This window comes from Penaeus vannamei, chromosome 30 (assembly GCF_042767895.1).
Source record: "Penaeus vannamei isolate JL-2024 chromosome 30, ASM4276789v1, whole genome shotgun sequence".
Classification (NCBI taxonomy): Eukaryota; Metazoa; Arthropoda; class Malacostraca; order Decapoda; family Penaeidae; genus Penaeus; species Penaeus vannamei.
In genome coordinates, this window is record NC_091578.1 from 31,188,492 (window position 1) to 31,200,991 (window position 12,500).

Genomic DNA, 12,500 nt, shown 5'->3' on the forward strand with positions numbered 1-12,500 from the left:
CATCTCCCTCCCTTCCTCTCTCTCTCTCTCCCTCCCTCTCCTTCCCCCTCCCCCTCTCCCCCTCCATCCGTCCCTCCCCCTCTCCCTCACATCTCCCAACCCCACAACCACAACCTTGCCCGTCGCCATGGCAACCCAAAATGACCAAGGGATGCTGAACCACTCATTAAGGTAATGACAGGTGACCGCTTAATGACCCTCCCCCCCCCACCCCACCCATGTCCATCAACCTTCTCCATAAAGGTGAATTATATAAGACATTTCATCGCGTAGTTTATAAAGGAGAAACGAATAATTAGGAAAATAATCCAATGAATAAAAGTGAATTTCCTAATAACCCGAGTTTGTCTGATAAACAACGGTTTTTTTTTAATTAACTAATTTTTTGTATATATTTTTCTTCTGAAGGTGTTGATAATTTTATCTTTTTAATTTTAGGAGAGCAAGAGAGATTGGGTAGGAGGGAGACATAATCAATTAGCGAAAGAAGTGAATAAACGAATACACATAAAATTCAAAAACCTTGTCTAAATGTTCTTTCTTTCTCCCTCTTTCTCTCCCTTTCCTTCTCCCTCTCTCTCTCTTTCTTTCTCTCTCTCTCTCTCTCTCTCTCTTTCTCTTTTTCTCTCTTTCTCTCTCTCTCTCTCTCTCCCTTTCCTTCTCTCTCTCTCCCCTTCCTTCTCTCTCTCTCTCTCTCTCCCTCTCTCCCTCCCTCCCTCCCTCTCTTCTCTTCTCTCTTCTCTTGCACAACTGTTGTAGTTGTTATTGTCGAGCACTGAATGACGATGCCCAGAGAATTGACCTTAGGCGCCTTAATCTAGACATTCCGAGCATGACTTGGGTTTAAATGACTTACCCGGCACTTAACTGTTCGGAAATCTTAAATTCATACTGCAAATAGCTGTACCTGCCGCGTCCCGCTACGGAGTCAAAATCACATTCTCATCCGGAGCGAACTGTGCGCCGTGGACGAGTCACGCGATGCGCCGCTGTGTTTCTCTTTCTCTGTCTGTCTCCCTTTCTTTCTCTCTGTCTCTCTTTCTTTCTTTCTTTGTCTATCTCCCTTTCTTTCTTTCTCTCTGTCTCTCTCTCCTTCCCTCCCTTTTTTTCTCTTTCCCTCCTTCCCTCCCTTTTTTTTCTCTCTCTCCCTCCTTCCCTCCCTTTCTCTCTGTCTCTCCCCCTCTCTCCCTCCCTTGCAATCTTTCTCTCTCTCCCTCATTCCCTCCCTCCCTTTCTTTCTTTCTCTCTCTCTCTCATCCCCCCCCCCTTTCTCTCTCTCGTTTTCTTTTTTTCTTTTTTGAAAATTGCCTCCAAACGAGAACATCTCCCGAAAGTAAAAATCTATTCGAAAGTAAGAATGATCGATCTTCTCGGAGAATCACCGCTATTTGTTCGAATCGTCGGCAGCGAAAGCCCGGCTCTGGCTTCGACTTCGACTTCACCGGAACCACAGGGAGTTTGTTGTTATTCGACCTCACGCGCTTGCACAAGACACGCCACCCACTGCTTGCTTGCCTGCAGATATACGTCACTCATCCCTTCTTCTGGTTGCAGTGCACTTGAATTCGTCTTGTTATCATTATCGCTATTATTATGACTATCATCATTACTATTATTATATTTACAGTTGTTATCATTATCATCAACTTAGTATTATCATATTTACAGTTATTACTATTATCATTACGTTATTATCGTTATCATTAACTTACTATCATTATCATCAGTATAATATCTATCATTATTATCAGTATAATATCTATTACTATTATCAGTATAATATCTATCATTATTATCAGTATAATATCTATCATTATCATCAATATAATATCTATCATTATCATTACCTCCATCATCATTATCATTACATTTACTTTTATCAATGTTATCATCATTACTCCTTTTTCTCCGAATCGTTATCACAGTTTGCGTGCATGTATGTCGTTCGCGTGGCTGTGAAATCTCTCTCTCTCTCTCTCTTGCTCTGTTATTGGACCAGATATTTAGCATTCGAAAGGTGTACGTGACTGACAATACTAAAAACACAAAAAAAGAAAAGAAGAGAGAGAGAGGGAGATAGAGAGTGGGAGGGAGGGAGAGAGGGAGATAGAGAGTGGGAGGGAGGGAGGGAAATAGAGAGTTGGAGGGAGGGAGGGAGGGAGGGAGGGAGGGATAGAGAGAGAGAAAGAGAGAGAGAGAGAGAGAGAGAGAGCAGAGAGAGAGAGAGAGAGAGAGAGAGGGAGAGAGAGAGAGAGAGAGAGAGAGAGAGAGAGAGAAAGAGAGAGAGAGAGAGAGAAAGAGAGAAAGAGAGAAAGAGAGAGAGAAAGAGAAAGAGAAAGAGAAAGAAAGAGAGAGAAGAAAAGATTAAAAAAAAAAAACGTCCACTCATGATGAAAAAAATAGAATAGAATCAAATCAATAAAGTCGACACTCCAACAAACACGTAGACACATCAGCTGTCCTCGTCGCTTCTAGAAATTTCTAAATCACGTTTTCATTTCTCGTTTAAAGAATGGATTGTTCTCAATTGTTCTCGAAAAGTCTGGAATGCTCCAAGACGGCGCATAATCTCTCTGACTTGATGAAACTACATGACACCGCATGACGGGTTTATGAGAAGCCGAAACATGAGAGAGAAAGATAACGGTCTTTCATCGTGTGTGTGTGTGTGTGTGTGTGTGTGTGTGTGTGAGGGTGTTTGTGTGTGTTTGTGTGTGTGTGTGTGTGTGTGTGTTTGTGTGTGTGTGTGTGAATATGTATAATGTATATGTATATTTATGTATGTATATGTATATATGTATGTGTATGTATATGTATGTAAATGTATATGTATGAGAAGAGAAATATGTACATATAATGTGCGTGTGCGTGTGTGCGCATGCTTCTCCGTGTACGCATGCGTGTAGGTAAGGTGTGGACATGGATAAGGTCCACACGTATGTAAGCGTTCGTGTTTGCTATCTCCAATCGAGAGCAAACGCACCCTGCACCGTCCCCCCCTCCCCTCTCCACCCCACCCCACCCCACTCCCCACCCCAAACAACCCAGTAGGTTATTTATACATTCTCAAACACACAACCATCTATCACGCGAACAAAACCTCCCAACGACAGACAACGGTGAGGTTTTTTATCGCGAGACACAACAACCATTACAATACCCGCTGACCCAACATACCCTTCACCCCCCCTTCCACCCCCCACCCTACCCCCCCGCCCTCCCTCCCACCCCCCGCCCTCCCTCCATCTTCTTGCCAAGCGACATATAAACAGAAGTTAAGGTATATATATAGATATCTTTTGTTTTGTTTTGTTTTGTTTTGTTGTTGTTCCTACGGAGTATTGTCTGCCGTTTCGTGCCCCGGATGTTGCCATGAGGGTCAGGGACCATAAATAGAGGACTTTTCAAGGTTGGAACTGAGAATAATTCTTTCCTGGTATGTGATGGTCTGAAATTAGTGGTGGAGCGCCGTACATCTTGCCGGGGAGTCACGTGGGTTGAAGTGTGAGTACATGCAGACATACATAGTTGCACATGCAGGGTCTACCTCATTCTCTCTCTTACACACACACACACATATACATGTGTATATATATAAATATATGTATGTATGTATATATATATATATATATATATATATATATTTTATATATATATATATATATATATATATATATATATATATAGAGAGAGAGAGAGAGGGGGGAGATATAGATGTAGATATATATATATATATATATATATATATATATATATATATATATACGCACATACATACATACGTACATACATACATATATATATATATATATAATGTATATATATATATATAAATATATATATATATATATACACACACATGTATATGCACACACACACACACACACACACACACACACACACACACACACACACATATATATATATATATATATATATATATATATATATATATATATATATATATATACATATATATGTCAATATATACATACACATAGGCATGCATACACAAACCCACAAGTATATCTATATCCATCTACGTGTGCGTGTTAGAATCAGCCACGTGGAGGTCAGGGCTCCTCCCAACAGGTCCTCGGCCGATAAGCCCTCAGCAGAACGGATAAAAGGACCGACGGGGCCTGGAACCGACCCACCCGACCCGCCCGACCCGCCCGACCCGACGGCTCTCCCACTTCGCCGCACAAAGAAAAGTGACGTGTCCATCGCAGCCTCTGACGGCCTCCTCCATCACGAGAGCCGGCCTCCGACTCAACGCCGCCCCTCCTCATGCCCTCTCCTTTCCTCTGCCTCTGCCTGTCTCTTTCTGTCTCTTTCTTTCTCTCTCTGGCTCTTTCTTTCTCTCTCTTTGGCTCTTTCTTTCTCTCTCTCTGGCTCTTTCTTTCTCTCTCTCTGTCTCTGTCTCTCTCTCTCTCTGGCTCTTTCTTTCCCTCTGTCTGTCTCTTCCTCTGTCTCTGTCTCTCACTCTCTTTCTCTCTGTTTGTCTGTCTGTCTCTCTCTCTCACTCCCCTCTCTTCTTTCTCTCTCTCTCTCTCCCTCTCTCTCTCTATCTCCCTCCCTCCCTCCCCCCTTCTCCCTCTTTCCCTTTCTCATTCGCACTCCCTCTCCCTACCCCTTCCATCCCCCTTCCTCCCCACTTCCTCTCCCTTCCCCCACCCCCTCTTCTCCCCCCACCTCCTCCCTATGGCCACGGGTCCTTAACCAAACCAGACCGAGAGATAAAACGCCCCCAGGTGAAAGTGGTCTCAAAGAAGAGGTCCCACAAAGACCGGATCAAATACGCATAAAGAAGGACCGGATTCGATGAATGGGAGATGGAAAGGACGCCGACAATCGCTCAATGGGAGGAGTAAAAATGAACCAAGATGAACCAAGATGAACAAAATGAACGAAAATTAACCAGGCTGAACAAGGTGAACCAAGATGAACCAGGCTGAACAAGGTGGACAAGATGAACTAAGATGAACAAGATAAACCAAAATAAACCAAGATAAACAACATGAACCAAGACGAACCAAAATAAACCAAGATAAACCAAAATGAACCAAGATGAACCCCCGAGAAGGAGAGAAGGTACAGAGTGAACCACCTCCCAGACTCCCGGTTCATGTACTATGCATGCGAGGTCTTCCCCCTCGGTGTTTACTACGACCTAAGTATATGGGGGAAGGTGGGGGGAGGTGGAGGGGAGGGGGTGAGTCACATGAATACGTATATTGGGGGGGGAGGGGGTGGAGGGGGGGAGAGGGAGTAACATGAATACGAATATTGAAGGGGAGGGGGAGGGGGGAATCATATGAATACGTATATTGGGGGAGGGGGTGAGTCATATGAATACGTATATCGGGGGTAGGGAGAGGGGGAGGGTGTGAGTCTCATAAATACGTATATTGGGGAGAGGGAGAAGGGAGGGGGTGAGTCACATGAATACATATATTGAGGAGAGGGGAGAAGGGGGTGAGTCACATAAATACATATATCGGGGGGGGGGGGGAGAGTGGAGGATATGAATCACATAAATACGTATATGGGGAGGAGAGAGAGGGGGGGGGGGAGCGATGAGTCACATGAATACGTATATTGGGGGATGGGTGGGGGGAGGATGGGAGGGGGTGAGTCACATGAATACATATATCGGAGGGGGGAGAGTGGAGGATATGAATCACATAAATACGTATATGGGAAGGAGAGAAAGAGAGAGAGAGAGAGAGAGAGAGAGAGAGAGAGAGAGAGAGAGAGAGAGAGAGAGAGAGAGAGAGAGAGAGAGAGAGAGAGAGACAGAGAGAGAGAGCGATGAGTCACATGAATACCCACGGTGGACTGGGCACGGGAGAGAGATAGTCGACGAACGGGCCGACCTGATACCCGTGGAAGCAGCCCGGCGAGTACCATAGTTACCACGACGAAGTACCTGTCGTGTGACCAGACCCGAGGGCGTTCAGCGCTTCTAATTTAACTTCTTATCTAACTATTTAATGATTTAATTATTTATTTATTCGTATTTTCCTTCTAATTTAACTTCTTATTTAACTATTTAATTATTTATTCTTATTTAACTTATTTAACTAATTATTCTTATTTATCTATTTACTTATTTAATTATTTATCTATTTGTTTATTCATTCTTATTTGACTTATTTAACTAATTATTCTTATTTAACTTCTAATTTAACTATTTAACTATTTAATTATTTATTCTTATTTAACTTATTTAACTAATTATTCTTATTTATCTATTTACTTATTAAATTATTTATCTATTTGTTTATTCATTCTTATTTGACTTATTTAACTAATAAATCTTATTTACCTAATTATTCTTATTTAACTTATTTAACTAATTATTCTTATTTAACTTCTAATTTAACTTCTTATTTAACTTTCATCTTGATCGAAAAAACAACAAATAGACAAGTAAACAAACAAAAAACTTTCATCTTGATCGAAAAAACAACAACAAATAGACAAGTAAACAAACGAAAAACTTTCTTGATCGAAAATAAACAAATAAACAAGTAAACAAACGAAGAACCAAAATAACCCTCAAAACTCCACCCCTATTGAAAATAAACAAATAAACAAACAAATAAAGGAATAAACAGACAAATAAATTAATAAACAAAAAACAAACAAACAGACGAATAAATGAATAAACAAACAAATAAAGGAATAAACAGACAAAAAAGGAACAAACAAACAACTCAAAAAACAAATAAATAAATGAATAACTAAAAAAGGAATAGAAAGACAAATAAATTAATAAATAAAGAAATAAACGAATAAACCATAATTAAACCAACAGCTCCTCTTCCACCCCTTCAACCCCATCCCACCCCACCTCCTCCCTTCCCCATCCCAATCCCACCTCATCTCTAGCTACTCGCACCCCCAATCTCAATCCCACCCCACCTCTTCCCCCTCCCCACCCCCATCCCATCCCCACCCCATCTCCACCTCCTCCCTCCCCCAGTCCCACCCCACCCACCTCATCTCCACCCCCTCCCCAATCTCACACCATCCCACCCTATCCCATCTCCACCTCCTCCCTTCCCCAATCTCCCTATCCCACCCCAACTCCCCCCACCCCACCCCCATCCCACCCTCCACCCCTTCCACGAGCCGCGAGACACACACAAAAAAAACAACAACAGCATCGCCATCACAACCTCAGCATATCTCGGTACCGTAAAAGCGAGACGATTGCCTCCGCCATGCCCTTATAAGGAGGGGCCAGCCGGATGCTCATGGCCATCCCGCAGGACTCCGGGGAGGGATAGGCAGGACGCGGTGGGACGCCACACGACACGCGCTGGGATAGAGAGGGAGAGAGAGGGGGGGGGAGAGGGAGAGGGAAAGGGAGAGGGAGAGGGGGAAGGGAGAGAGGGTGGATGGGGTGGGAGAGAGGGAGAGAGAGAGAGAGCAAGAGCGAAATTTAAGATTTCGGTAAGCAAGATATCCACATATATCCTAGATTTCACAAGAACTATCTTAAGAAGAAATCGTCAAAAAAAAGGTCCCAGTGGTGGAGAGAGAGAGAGAGAGAGAGAGAGAGAGAGAGAGAGAGAGAGAGAGAGAGAGAGAGAGAGAGAGAGAGAGAGAGAGAGAGAGAGAGAAAAGAAAGAAAGAGAGCGAGAGAGAAAGAGAGAGGTAGCACCGAGGCAAGAGATCTGAGTGGAAGGCGTGGCAGGAGGCTGAGACCAGGAGCGAGCAGGAGGGAGAAGGAAGTGGAGGTGGAAGGTGAAGGGCGAAGGAAAACAAGACGTAGATAAACTAGGGGAGAAGGAAGGGAAGCGAGAATGAATTAAATAGATCAGAGGAGAGGGAATGGAAGGAGGGAGGAAGGAAAGGAAGCAGGAAGGGTAAGAAGGAAGGAAGGAAGGAAAGAAACGGGAAGGAGACAAGAAGGAAGAAACACAGAAGAGAGAAGAGAGAGAACGAAAGATGGGAAAAAGAGAAAGGAGAAACGGACGGAAGACGTCGAAGAGACAAGATAGGGAGGAAGGAAGAAAGAAAGATACAAGGAATGAGGAAGAGAAGAGGGCAAACCGACGTAACTGGAACAACCGTAATAACAATAAGAAAGGAAGAAGAATTACGAAATAGAATGGAAAAAGGAAAAAAAAAGGAAACGTGACGAGAGAAAAGAAGAAGAAAGAAAGGAAATTTGACGAAAAAGAGGAAACTTGAAATTTGACGAAAAAGGAGGAAATTTTAATGAAGACGAAATGTGGGTTAATGGCAGACGCCAGCGCCGACGGAGACAAAGGTCAGGAGAATGGGCGTGTGGGTGCCATGAGAGAGGTGACAGGAGGCGCGTGGGCAAGGGAGAATGCGGAGGATGGAGGAAGTGGTGCAATTGCAAGAAAGCGCGGAGCAATGCGGATAAAGGTTGACGAAGGAATGCGTCAGTTGTGGGCGTACGGGCGGAAGGATAGACAGCGTGGGCGGTGTGGGCGGGATCACTCACTGACCACTCGCAAGGGAAGAAGGGCGAGCATCGTTGTGGGCGTATGGGCGGAAGGATAGACAGCGTGGGTGGCATCTAAGCCAGGCCACGGGCAAGGAAAGAGTATGGGCGGAAGGATAGACAGCGTGGGCGGCGTGGGCGGGATCACCCACTGACCACTCGTAAGGAAAGAAGGACGAGTATCCTTGTGGGCGTACGGGCGGAGGAGGGATAGACAGCGTGGGCGGCATCGAACCCTGACCAAGGGCAAGGAAAGAGTATGGGCGGAAGGATAGACAGCGTGGGCGGCATCACCTACTGACCACGGGCAAGGAAAGAAGTCCGAGCATCGTTGTGGGCGTAGGATAGGCAGCGTGGGCGGCATCACCCCCTGACCACGGGCAAGGGAAAAAGGGCGAGCATCGCTGTGGGCGTGCGGGCGGAGAAAGGATAGGCAGCATGGACGGCATGGGCGGGATCACCCCCTGACCACTCACAAGGAAAGAAATCCGAACATCTTTGTGGGCGGATGGGCGGAAGGACAAACATGGGCGGGCGGGCGTGGGTGGGATAACATAATGACCATGAACATTTAGCGGGTCAAATGAGACTGACCAGGGCGGATCGAGGTCAAATGCAACACAAACGTTTGCAATATGTGCAATATGTTGAAATTACACGAACACGCATAATTTGTCCTGGATCTCTCTTTAAAACTAGGGCATGTTCTGCTCTGTGATCTTATATATAATCATTTACCGGGTATTTAATGTACAAGATATGTATCATGTGCATGTATGTATATGAACACAAGCACAAACACAACACGTGTATATGTACAGTACATGCACATGTATATTCACCTGTCTGCATATGTATATGAATGTGGGAATATATAAGTACGTATATACTAATATATATAGTTTACCTACAAACACAGACACATATACATAAATGCAAGCATATATGCAGTCATAAATACATGCATGTACATACACTTACATGCACACACACACACACACACACACACACACACACACACATATATATACATACATGTATATTTATATACATATATATTTGTGTTATGAAACACACATTACATAGACAAACAAACTTCCACAAATAAAAAGATAATAAATGAACACATTACAATATAACATATATATCCATATCTATCTCTATCTATCCATCCATCTATCTATCTCTCTATCCATCCACCTATCTCTCTATCTATCCATATATCTCTATCCATCCACCATCCATTTATCCATCTATCTCTCTATCCATCCATATATCCATCTATCTCTCTATCCATCCATATATCCATCTATCTCTCTATCCATCCATATATCCATCTATCTATCCATTCACCCATCCATATATCCATCCACCCATCCATATATCCATCTATCTCTCTATCCATCCATCAACCCATCTATCCATCCACCCATCCATCTATCTATCCATCCATCCATCTATCCACACAAGCAAACACCCAAGCAAGCAAGCACAGACCATCCAGCCGCCGCGTCGCCAAGCAGGGATCCGAACACTAAACACCAACAAGCGAAGGTCAACAGAGGAATCGAACGCGTCTATCATATGTTTACTTCAGAGGTCACGAAAAAGGATTAGAACAAGCTAATCCTTCCGTGCCTGACATTGGCATCGTTATTTTTTTAATTATTATTATTCTTTTCAAAGCGAGTGACAAGGAGAAAAGTTTTCGAGAATACCCCTCCCCCCCCCAAAAAAAAAAAACAAAAAAAAAACGTAAAAAAAAAAAACACGTCGATTTTCACACACTGTGGCTAGTCAAAACACGTTCAGTAACATCGGATTCTAACTTGGTGTCCGGAGTTGTGTCTCTCGATACGAAAATACGAATTCTTTGTATACAAGTTCTTTCTCATATCAACCTTACGATAAACAAGTCATATATCTAACGTAAGCCTGATAAAACATGTTATAAACCCCAAGTCCATCTTCGCTACGGTAACTGTTCACTGTTCACGTTTTAAAATAAACCGTAATAACCCCCACACAGATGTCTTCTTCGTAAAAGCTCTCCCCCACAGCGCGATCACAGACACAGCACCGCCACAGGAACCTCCCACAAATGCGTCCAGCTCCCCTCGTGTCCGGACTGTGACTGAACCTCGGCGAGCAACGTGTGCGCTGGAAGGGACGGGGAGGGGGGAAGGGGGGAGAGGGGGAGGGGGGGAGGAGGAGGTGTGTGCGCGCGCGGGCATCTTGCGCGAGGTTGGCGGCCTGCGAGAGAAGTGTTCCAACGAGTGAAACCTGGCGTTTAGGTGCGTGTGCGTGTGTGTTGTCGGTGCGTGTGTGCGTGCGTGTGCACCGGTTGCGGCGAGGTATGTACAGCCTCTGCCTTTGGAAAGTTGCGGGCCGCCTGGGATCCCGATCTTCCGAAGATGAGGTCGCGGCCGAGGACCTGAAAGTTCGACGAAAACGGAAATGGGGAGGTTTTATGATCTGTGAAATCGGCGTATTGGCAGCGGGTCACGTCGAAGGGGCGCCGTTCTCTCAGTCTACCGTCCCGCCGTTCCTCCGAGCACCGTCGTTCTCCCAGTCTACCGTTCCTCCAAGCTCTGCCGTTCCTCCGAGCTCGAAAAGACAAGACGGGGACACCGCCTCCTCAGCCATCCCCACAAGCGCGTACACCCCGACTGTCATTAAGAGCCGCAATTAGCAAACAAAACCCGTAATTGCCCCGGAGAAAATGCCATTCAGCAATCGACATGGCGCAACGGCTCGCCAACTCCCCCTCCCCCCCCCAAGGACCTCCTCCGCGGCGCCAAAAAGATCGAGAAGGTCTTGCATAACGTAATGACCGGAGAGGACGACATTATACGGTCACTGATAGCCACGTGCGGGCTACCTCCCCTCCCCCCTCCTCCTTCCTCTTCTCGTCGTCGTCGTCGTCGTCGTCCTCCTTCCCCCTCCCCCTCCTCCTCCTACTTCTCCTCTCCTCCTCCTCCTCACTCGCCTCACCATCCTCTCCTCCCTCCACTCCCCTACCCCTCCTTCTCCTCTCCTCCTCACTCCCCTTCCCATCCTCTCCTCTCCTCCTCACTCCCCTTCCCATCCTCTCCTCCTCCACTCCCCTCCTCCACTCCTTTTCCCCCTCCTCCTCCTCCCCCCTCCCTTTCCCTCCTCCTCCTCCACCCCTCCTCTCCTCCCCATCCTCTCCTCCTCCTCCTTCGCCTATCCTTCTCCTCTTCCCCTCCTTTCCTCCCCTTCTCCTCTTCCCCTCCTTTCCTCCTTCTCCTCCTCCCCACTCACCACTCTCCCCTCCCCCTCCTTCTCCTTCTCATATTCCCACAAATGTCGTGTACAGGCATTAAGTGTGGTTTACTGATTTCTGAATTTCATAAACTGTATCTTTTTGGGGGTAAGGGGGGGGGGGAGGGGAGGGAAGAGAGGGTCAATGGGGAAGCAGGGAGGGAGTGAGGGACGAAGGGAAAGGGAGAATAAGGGAGAAAGGGAGGGAGTGAATAAAGGACGGAAAAACGACAAAACGGAGGAAAAGAAATATGGCGACAAGGAATAGACAGAAAGAAGGGAAGGAATAGAGGCAGAGAAAGAAGATCGAGAAAGAGGGAAGAAGACACAGAGAAAGAAAAGAAAAAAAAGCAAGAAAGGAAGAAGGGCAGAACAAAAAGGAGAGAAAGGAGTACAGTGACAAGGGATAGAGAGAGAGAAGGAAAACAACAGAGACAGAGAAAGAGGGAATAAGACACGGAGAAAGAAAAGAAAGGAGAACGAAAGGGGAAGAAAGCAAACGAGGAATAAAAAACAAAACAAAAAAGAGAAAGAAAAACGAAAGGCGAGGCACCACCACCCGAACACCAACGCACCCGAACGCCACCAATTACATGACCTCATCCTTCTCATTACCCCACGTCCTTCCTCATTAAAAAGGGACTGCAAGTGAGGAGGAATGAGTCCACTTGAAATAGCTGACACAGGCCGGGCCACTCCAGAGAAAAGGCGGAGCAAGACCACAAAT

General features: G+C 45.4%; 1 protein-coding gene and 1 long non-coding RNA gene across 5 annotated transcripts in view; both read right to left on the bottom strand.

Annotated features, from left to right (window-relative positions):
• LOC138867550 (uncharacterized) overlaps positions 1–10,614 on the bottom strand; it is a 133,580-nt gene extending 122,966 nt beyond the window's left edge. For both annotated transcript variants that reach the window (XR_011399818.1, XR_011399819.1), the window contains exon 1: positions 10,569–10,614. This is a non-coding gene — a long non-coding RNA (uncharacterized lncRNA). The remainder of the gene's footprint in view (positions 1–10,568) is intronic.
• Positions 1–12,500, bottom strand: part of LOC113827254 (microtubule-associated protein futsch) — a 284,334-nt gene that overhangs the window by 203,320 nt on the left and 68,514 nt on the right. The window lies entirely within an intron of this gene.